Consider the following 9,686-nt stretch of genomic DNA (forward strand, 5'->3'; position numbering starts at 1 on the left):
AGAAAGTCCTGGTTTCCTCACAGTCCTCGAGATCAGGATGAAAAATGGTGGTCAGGCCGTACCCTTCAGGGAGGTAGGGCAACCTCGAACGGTGATTAAGACGAGGCGTTTATCATCTTCCCTGCAACTATCTGTGTTCTCAAAAGTCTCAAAATCGGTGAGCCTGAAAAGACAGGCTGCCGGTGCTGTGGAAAAACAAACATGAGATTAGCAGTTCAGCATCTCCCCGAGCAATACACAACTTTACAAGCCCAGAGGTTCCCAAGCCCTCATCTCCTCAATACATTACTGCTAGAAAGAGATCTACATTTCACATGCAAGGCATAAAAGTGTGTCCAAAGCACTGCATGAAGGAAGTGCTGCATGTGGGGAAGAAATAGCCCCGCACTACTGCCTACCTAAAAATAGGTCCTCTCCAGGGCTAGGGACAAGTTTCACAGATAACAGGCACAGGCTTGCTTTTCCACACCCCCAAATATGCCCTGTGATGAGAATGAGACGTGAAGGAAGAAAGGATATAAATAAAACAAAACCAGTTAGAAAAATGGGAGAACACACCGGTTAGAAAAGTGGGAGAATCCCACTTCCTCTTGGAAAGTAGTGACCAAGTGCTTTACTATTTTGGCACAATCCCCTGCTTTTCAAATGCAGCCCTGACCCTTTCCCCTCTACTTTGCTATCACAGCGTCCCATGGGAGCCTGTTTGTAAATCATCGCTACATGTCTCCCCTGCTAGCTGAGAGGAAGGAATGATGGCTCCTCCCCGAGCTCCTGCATTTTTCGGAATAACACGGCTGTTTAGTGCTGGGTTAGCAGTGGAGGAGTCTGCGCTGTGACAGAGGGGCTGGACACAGGTGACACAGCCGGGGCAGTGCTAGGGGGCCTCCCGAGCATACCAGAATTTAAGGAAAAGATGATTGCAGAGTTTTAATAGTAGGAATTTTGACTGGGGGACAGATTTGATTTCTGATCTGGCCTTAACAGGCCGTAGCACTCCCCTTTAAACCATGCTACCACGACCCCAGCTCTGTCGTTAGGAAAGGAGAGTGATGTTCAATAGAGAAGCGACTTGCATGTCACAGCACAGATCCAGCTTAGGCTTCCCAGCTGGTGTCAGCTCATCACTTCGCAGAGATACAGCCCTGTTCCAGTGTCATGTTTCTCCCCAGCCTTGGTCCGCTCAACATAAGCCACTCCTGATGCTATTTCAGTATGTCCCCTCCATAACTCAGCTGGCAGAGCAGAGGAGCACGGGTATTTTTTCTCCAGGACAATGCTGAGGTCTGTAGTTGAAAGGAGAGATTGGTTTTAAGGTTATATTCAGCACATGACTTTACACCATGTCAGAGACCTGCTGAGACTCCGTCCCAGCTCCCTAGGCTGGTCTAGGTTATGTTTTCATCCATCCCCATCTTGAGGGTCATTCCTCCAGGACAGAATAGAGATTCAGTGCTGGAAGATAAAGGATCAAACATTATGGTGCTACAGCTAAACAAAAATACTGTGTGTGTGGGCAGGAAGGTTTTCACACAGCAAGGCATTACCTGAACCGGCCAAGCACCTGCTTAGCATGTGACTGGTGACAGACGTGGTACCTCTGCCCTTTAGCTTTTTTTTCAAACTAACTCCTCTGTTTTCCTTTCATGTGTTCCTTTGCCCTGTAAATGCTCTTCAGGCGTATAGCAAAACCAGTATGCCTATTCACTTCTGAGTGCCAATCCTTTTTTTCCTTTGAAAGTCAGATTAGAAGAGCAAGTTTACCTTTTGGCCATTTTCCAGCCAAGTTCTTTTCCCCACTCCCTCACGTGAGATTCACGTGAGCATAGGGGAGCACAATGCATGAGAGAGAGATGCAGGTGTTTGCAAGGACAACAGCAGCTGGAAAAGCCTTCAAGCCGGGCAGGAGTTGAATGAACACACTTTAAGCTATGATCAGGGATGCCATCTGCTGTGACATTGTGTTCATTGTACCAAGCAGCAGTCTATTAGGTTAACGTCCTTTTGAATTATCACTTCAGGAAGCATCTCAAGCACGCCGGCCCACATCCACATACATGGTGTTGCATCCCCCTCTCCCATCAGCCTGTTCCCCAGGAGTCAGCCTTTCTGATTCTGGCTGAGTTTAGGGAATGTAAGGTAAGAAAGGGCAGACAGCAAGTACTTTTGCCACAAAACAAATCAGATTTTGGGTGCCTTTTCAAAGACTTTGACCTTGCCAGCGAAGGGTCAGCTTTGCAGTAAAGTTTGTGTTTTGCATGGAAAACCAGGGTCAGGCTGCCTGAGGATGCACATCTCTCACTGTGAAGTCCTACACCCCTGCAGTCAGGGTTGGGCAATATGAACAAGTAGTTCATGGCAGCAAACTGCATCACAGTAATTTGTTAGCACAATCTGCGGAGAAGACAAAGAGTTTGAGGCTTTCTCTCCTCCCTTGCCCCCATTCTCCCCCTGCTTCTACCTCACCTAGCCAAGCACAGCCTGTCCCCAGCCCAGAAGGCGACTCCTGGTGACTCCAGCCATCAGCAGGGAGGGAGGCTGCTCTGGCGCTGTGTGCAAGGGAAGGAGTGCTGCTGTGAGCCGGCAACACCTGACCTCCCTTGTTCTGCCTCTGTGGTCAGGAAGCTGGAAAAACAGGGCACCGCCGACCCCATATCCCCCTGCCACAGCCACACTTTCGATCAGGAGAAGGCGGCTGGGGGAGGAGAGGAGGGGCACGTGTGGGGTGCAGGGAGGGCTGGGATGATCCTACGCAAAGCAGAGCGTAGGATCGGTGCCAGCGCTGCTGTGCATTTCTGTTATCACAGCACTTACAGTTGCGCTGCTAGCGAAGCACATGGCTGACTCCATGTAGTCTGCAAGAAAGAAAAGGTGGTGCAACAAAGTCAGTTGTCTGATGCATCTGCTTAGTGCGAGTTTTGCCTCTTTGTGTCACTTGTTTTTTTAATGCCATAGGGTCGGATCTCCCTCATCTCTGCCCTGTTGCAGGTGTGCAGGGAATCTTACTTCAGGGAAACCTTGGGAAGTGACAAGCTGGAGCTGTACACAGCATGTTTCTGCTGCTTCAGATAATCCCAAAGACTGTAATGCAAATATGAGAGGGGTGATAATAGATTTATGTATGAGTAGACTACTGTGCTGCCTTTGGCTGGGATAATTTTCTTCATAGTAGCTAGTATGGGGCTATGTTTTGGATTTGTGCTGGAAACAGTGCTGATAACACAGGGATGTTTTCGTTGCTGCTGAGCAGTGCTGACACAGAGTCAAGGCCTTTTCTGCTTCTCACACCATCCCACCGGCGAGTAGGCCTGGGGGTGCACAAGAAGTTGGGAGGGGACACGGCCGGGACAGCTGACCCCAACTGACCAAAGGGATATTCCACACCATATGACATCATGCTCAGCATATAAACCTGGGGGAAGAAGAAGGAAGGGGGGGACATTCGGAGTGATGGCGTTTGTCTTCCCAAGTAACCATCGCGCGTGATGGAGCCCTGCTTTCCTGGACACGGCTGAACACCTGCCTGCCCATGGGAAGGAGTGAATGAATTCCTTGTTTTGCTTTGCTTGCGTGGCTTTTGCTTTAGCTATTAAACTGTCTTTATCTCAACCCACGAGTTTTCTTACTTTTACCCTTTCGATTCTCCCCCCCATCCCACCGGGGGGGGAGTGAGCGAGTGGCTGTGTGGTGCTTAGTTGCCAGCTGGGGTTAAACCACGACAACTACAAATCACATCTCTTCCAGTTACCTACGCAGTATGGTCTTGGTGCTATTTCCATCCCTAATCATTGCTATGAAGCACTTCACAGCAAGGCAACAGCTTTGCAGCAGCATCGTCTTGTGCAGAAATTTGTATTCAAGGTGCCTTTTAGGCCTTGGTTCCCCATATTCCAGAGTGCTGTGTCTGCCACTTGCCATCACGCTGCTGGGACTGGGGCTGCTACGGGATCCCACCAGGAGTCAGTCTCAGGACCGCATCTCTCATCCTTTGACAGCTCAGCTCCCAGGGTGGAGGGCTGTGGTGCTTTCAGGGTAACCTACTGGTTTAATTCCAGCTCAAAGGAGAGGGGGGTTTGGGGTGGGCAGGAAGGCTTTTGCTCATCAGTGGGCTTCTTATCCTACCCCCGACAGACACCATGAGGAACCTCAGGAGTTGCCAGCGCCTAGAGCCAATCTCCTATTCCACACCAAACAGCAGAGGATGCCTCTGCCATCCCTGACCTCCACCAGAGGTACTCACCAGATACCTCGCTCCTGCAGCCAAAATGGGGCAGGCATGGCTACTGCTATCCTTTAACACTCTGGAGAACATGCCAAGGAGCCCGATATGAGTTAGGTGGCCACAGGGTAACAGTTCATTCAGCAAGCAATGTCAGCGGGCAACCAGTAACACTGAAATCCCACTTAATCCAGGAGAGATGAAGCAAAAATGCAAATAAAATCATTTATCCATGAAAAATCCATTAATATCCATCCAAAATAGATGATATTTATGGAATACTTAAAAAAGCTAAACACACTCCTACTCTTACCCATCTCAACTGGCAAGACCTCTCACCTGTCACCGGCTGGTGTGCAGGTGATTGCCCTGAGACGGCACGGTGCTTCCTACAGAGCAATTCATGGCTCAGGTTGCATTCATTAGGTGCCCGCCGGGAGAGCAGCCGGGGCGGCGGAGTGAGCGAGCGGCTGCATGGTGCTTAGTTGCCAACCGAGGTTAAACCACGACAGTCGTCCTAATATGTTAGGTCTCATAGCCAATTCCTTGGGCTTCTGGCAGACTTTAATCTGAAATGCATCCAGACTGGCTGCTCATTCCCAGGAACTGAAGTCAGCCATCGTTCACTTCCAGGGAAGTATAAATGTCTCTATATCAAGCCAGGTGTCACCCAGTCAGGCATCAACTTCTTGCCTTGAAGAAGGTGACAACGCTCCCATCCTTCCTCTGGTGTTTTAACATGTTCCCGTGTGAAATGCTCTTTATGCTGGCCCTCACAGGTTGCACCAGGCTGGAAATTGAGAAATGAAGTGTCTGAAGATGTGTACAGCAGGAAGCTCCACCTTTTTCTGCCTTGGTGATCCCATTTTCATCCTTTCCCTCACTTTACAGCTAGGGAGCAATTCTGAGGGAAGTGTGCCCGTCCAGCATGTGGGAGGCAGTGGGATCGGTGTGTCTGCTCTCCGGCCCTGGGCTGGTGTTGTCCCCACTGCTCCCCTGGCCCCATGCACTGCAGGAGATATGCAGGGGGGCTGAAAGGTGCCTGGGCCGTTTCCTTCCAGTTTAGGGAGGAAACTGTGCTGCCAGCAGGCTAATGGGATCTCTGTGTGGTCCCTATGTGAGGCCACTTCGTAAAACTGGAAGGAGAAAGTTTGCAGAGGCAAGTGGAAGATGTGAAGGGAAAAAGACGCAATAACAGGGTAAGAAAGGAGTAAGCACACAGCAGTCCCAGGATGTCCTCTGTGTTGAATAAGCACTGCTGCCTTTAAACTGATCCCCCACAGCCCAGCACAATCCCCCCATCTCCTCTTCTACTTCACAGCACCACAGCAACCCACTTTTCCTCCTTCCCACATCATCCTTCACCTCCTTTATCCTCTACCATGGAGGGAGTGGACTGTCTCACCCTCTCCCTGAAAAGACAAGTCCTGCGAACCAAAGAGCAGCCTCCACTCGTGCGGGCAGAAACCGCTGCCCTTGCTCCTGGTCCCAGCACCAGCTTGAAGCAAGACATTCTCTCCAAACCAAGACTGACTAGCTGCACACAGTTTGCTGTGTGCCCACCAGAATAATGATAGCGGGCAGGGCAAAGAAGAGATGTTTACATTATTGCAGAACAAAGAGGTTGGGGAAAAAAAAAAGAAAAAAAGAAAATGGTGGCATTCAGGCATTGAGCCAGTGCCTTTCCCATGACAGCACTCTGGCTGAGCGCTTGAGCCAAGGTATTGTTAGTGGGCCAGGTAATGCTAAAAGAATGAAATCATTCGAATCTTTGCCAAGAGGAAGGGCCAGCGCGTCTCCTGGATAGGGAAGAAATAGGAGGAGTTCCATGCTAAAGCGGTGGACCTCCCTGGAAGGGTAGAATTTGTTTCTTTAGGAGGAAACTAGACATGAGAGATGCTTTGTTCCCCCATGAGGAAATACTTCTCGGTCAACACAGCCTGAGGTGTAAGGTGTGGAAGAAGGTAGGCTCTCTGCTCCTCGCTGTGTCAGAAGAGCCTGCGGCAAAATGCCTGGATATGAGGGAATGGCCTTGCTGATTTAATCTTCAAAGCCAGTAACTGAAGCCTGGTTTTCTCTCATTTCTCCACCTACCTCTTTTATAAGTTTATCTATCTTGGCAGCTGTGAGTAGATGTTTTTATTTGCTTTTTGTCTTAACCTGTCTTGAATTAAGTATGATTTTGGTGTAATTGGATACTAATGACTTGTTCCTTGCCAAAGGATGTGGTAAATCTCCACGTAGAGCTTCAGGCACCTTACAAGCACGCTGGGTTGCCAGCTTGTTCTCCATAATACCCAAAGCATTACTGAATGCGCCCTCTGTCAGCTGCAGGGCCCCGCTGGCCCCACAATAAGAAGGAGGGAAGAAGTGTCTTCCAGGGATGGGAGCAACCAGGAAGACCTGAATCCCAGGGGCTTCTGCAGGGTTTGTTGGAGGATTTATGGTTTGGTGAAAGACCATGTGGTTCTTGCACCATGTGCTGAGCAAGAAGAAAGGAAATAATCTCCCACCAGCCAGAACTGAACCGGCAACTTAAAGTTTGTAAAAAACTACATATATTTGTAGCCTGCCTCGCTGCCAGGAGAGCTCTCAAAAGAAGTTAGGAGCAGCCACCAAAGGTAGGCTTGGCATGCTGTCAGGCAGACTCGTCCTTCCCTACCTGCCCACCACTTTGTATCACCCTTTCTCGTTTCCAGCTCTTACCTGTATTCATTCCCTCCCCAGGCTACTAGCCTGATTTCCCAGCTCTGGCTCCAGCTTCCTCCAGGCATGAGGATGGTTCCCTGCTTGACCAAGGTTTTGCCTCAAATCATTATTCTTGGCTGCAGCCCTGTCCTGGGTTCGAGCAGGGCCCATCTCACTGCAATCTGCTTTCCAAATTGCAGTGCACCACAACACAGCTGTTCTTGCATGCAGTACGTGCTCCATCAGCCAAAACTGAGTGGCCTTGTTTGCTCAGAGCAATTCTGTTAGAAGTGCATGGAAATCTGAGAAACTACTCTTTTATAACACCATCCTTTGTCCCATCATCACATCAGGGGTGATCCCTGGGATCTCTGAGCAAATACATGGGAGCCCTCTATCCTGCCTGTCCCGGGCATGCGGTGGATCATCTCTCTGGCTGCCAACTGGAGGACTAGGTGCAAGTCCAAGCTGCCCGACTAGAAAAAGGCACTACGCCCACCCCACAAACTCCTGTTTGCAATTACATTCTTCCTGTTGTTACATGCCCACCAGCCATTTGGACACACTCACCCCTTTTCATTCACTTTGTGGCTTTTCAAGATTAATTCAGGGGAAAGAACCAAAACCCATCTGCAAAAGAGGAGCCATTTGCAAGTCTCTGCTTATGAAGGAGCTGCTCCCCTCTGTGCTTACCCCTTTGCACTGGCCTGGGGCAATCAGGAGCAATTTGGCCTTGTCTTCACCGCCCACTTTACTAGCACCTGCAAAAAATAAAGAGAGCAAGAAGGAAAATGAAGAGAGGGTGGAAATAACAGATGGAAAGTGAGGTGTCTGTGCACGCAGACAGCGGCTCTACCTCTCACCCACTGGATACCTTCTCCACTTCTCACACCTTGCTCCCACTCCATGTCTTCTGCTTCGTTGTGTCAGCACGACAATCCTTTGGGCTGCAGTTTGACAAGCAACTGCAGGCAGCTGAGCTGCTCTGGCCAGTGGGATGGGGCAGCCTGTGCCTCTCACCTTCCTCGTGCTGGCCCTGGCTGCAAGGTCTGGTCCCCTCGTTTGCACCAGCTGAGCTGATTCACCTCACTGACCGTTAGAGAATCCCTCACTTCTTTGCTGGATTATCAAGTTGGCTCAGGTGCCGGGAGTGACCACAGACCACCAGAGCAGTGACAAGGCAAGTTGTGTAGCTGAGCACAGTGGAGAAGAGGGGAGAAGTGAGACCTTGTTACTTTGGAGCAAGGAGCTGCTAAACTGGCTCATCCTCCTTTCAAACTTCACCCTCAACATCCTCGTTGTTATCCAGAATGTAATACCTTCAGTACCCCACAAGATGGTCCATGACTTGAAGGAGCGCTCACAAGCAAGTCAAGCCAAAAGCCATCACTTATCACAGTAGTCTGGCAAAATCACCGCTGCTGAGGGAGGTATGGTAGCAATGCGTGTTCAGATAGGGTTGCGGTGACTAATGTTTGTCTCCAACAGCTCCCGGCGTTTTCCCTGGCAGCAGGTTAGGTGAATCCCATCCTGCTCCTAAGGAATGGAAAGAAGAGTCATTCATGTTTTTCCACGCTCCCTAATGTCCAAAGCCAGCTAACTGTTTTTTTGTCTGTTTGTTTGTTTGCCTAATGAAGCTAGGGCTAATTATGCAGAGTTTGTTTTCAGTAGCCAGGCTCTCTTTGGTACAGACCTGTTTATGAGAGCCTGAATGGACAAGTGTCAGGCCAGAAATCAAACAGCAATCGAAGACTGTCATCGGAAGGAACCCAGCAGCTCACTGAGATCCAGGTTATTATCAGTGATGGGCCAACACATTTGGCTGCCATAAGGTCAGTGAAGGGCTCAGAAAAGCAGGCAGCAAGTGTCACCAAGAAGTCCTGAGGCTGAAACCAAAATGTTACTAATCTGTGAGGTGTTCCCTGTCTCTCCCTGGAAAAGCAAAACTTACTTTGCATCTGATTGACAAGGAAAAACTGGAGAACAAGTTCTGGGATGTTGCGGCCTTTGCAGAGCATACCAAGTGACCAAGACCACAGCCACCGGGGCACTGGTCTCCTTCCTGAAGCAACAACATGGTGCTTTGTACGGATTCAAAGGCAAAGCCCACCTTGGCAGTCCAAAGAGAATTGTTTGAGCTGCAGGAAGAAAATACGGGCTACAGACCAAGAGTAGCTCAGAGCTTGGGGCAGGAACTAACATGCCGGCGTGAGTCAGGCACGTCGTAACGGGAGAGGTATCGGTGTGACAGTGGAGTGGGGGTTACCTGGAAGACAAGGTGCTGATGCTATCTTGGTACCTTCAGAGCTGCCCTTATCCCTCTGAATAGATTAGCTCTGCGCCGCACCACGCAGCCTGTCCCAGCCCTGCAGGCCTTGTCTGTCTGCTCTGGGTCCTTATGCAGAAGCAGGACCAAGCGTGGGATGAAGGCTACAAGGCTTTTCTGCTACAGCATCGTGGAAGCAGAGGCAGATCCCACCTCCTCCTCCCAGCAGCTGGAATTCCTCCTCCAGACACCGCAGGAGCAGACAGGCTCTGCTGGGGTTTGGGGGAACAGAGTTCATGAGCAAAGGGGCATGACACAAATCCCAGCATTTGGGAACTGGATGATATTATGATGTTTTTCTTTTTTCCTTTCAGAATAGATATTGCAGCAGGTGACACGATGTGACTTGTTCCCAGCTTGTACTTGCGAAGCTCTTCATCATGGTGGAGCAACATCAGATACGGAGCCTGGACCTGGATGCCGGGTGGGAAAGCGGGATTTCCACTGCGCAACCTT

This window comes from Pygoscelis adeliae, unplaced genomic scaffold (assembly GCF_000699105.1).
Source record: "Pygoscelis adeliae isolate BGI_AS28 unplaced genomic scaffold, ASM69910v1 Scaffold101, whole genome shotgun sequence".
Classification (NCBI taxonomy): domain Eukaryota; kingdom Metazoa; phylum Chordata; class Aves; order Sphenisciformes; family Spheniscidae; genus Pygoscelis; species Pygoscelis adeliae.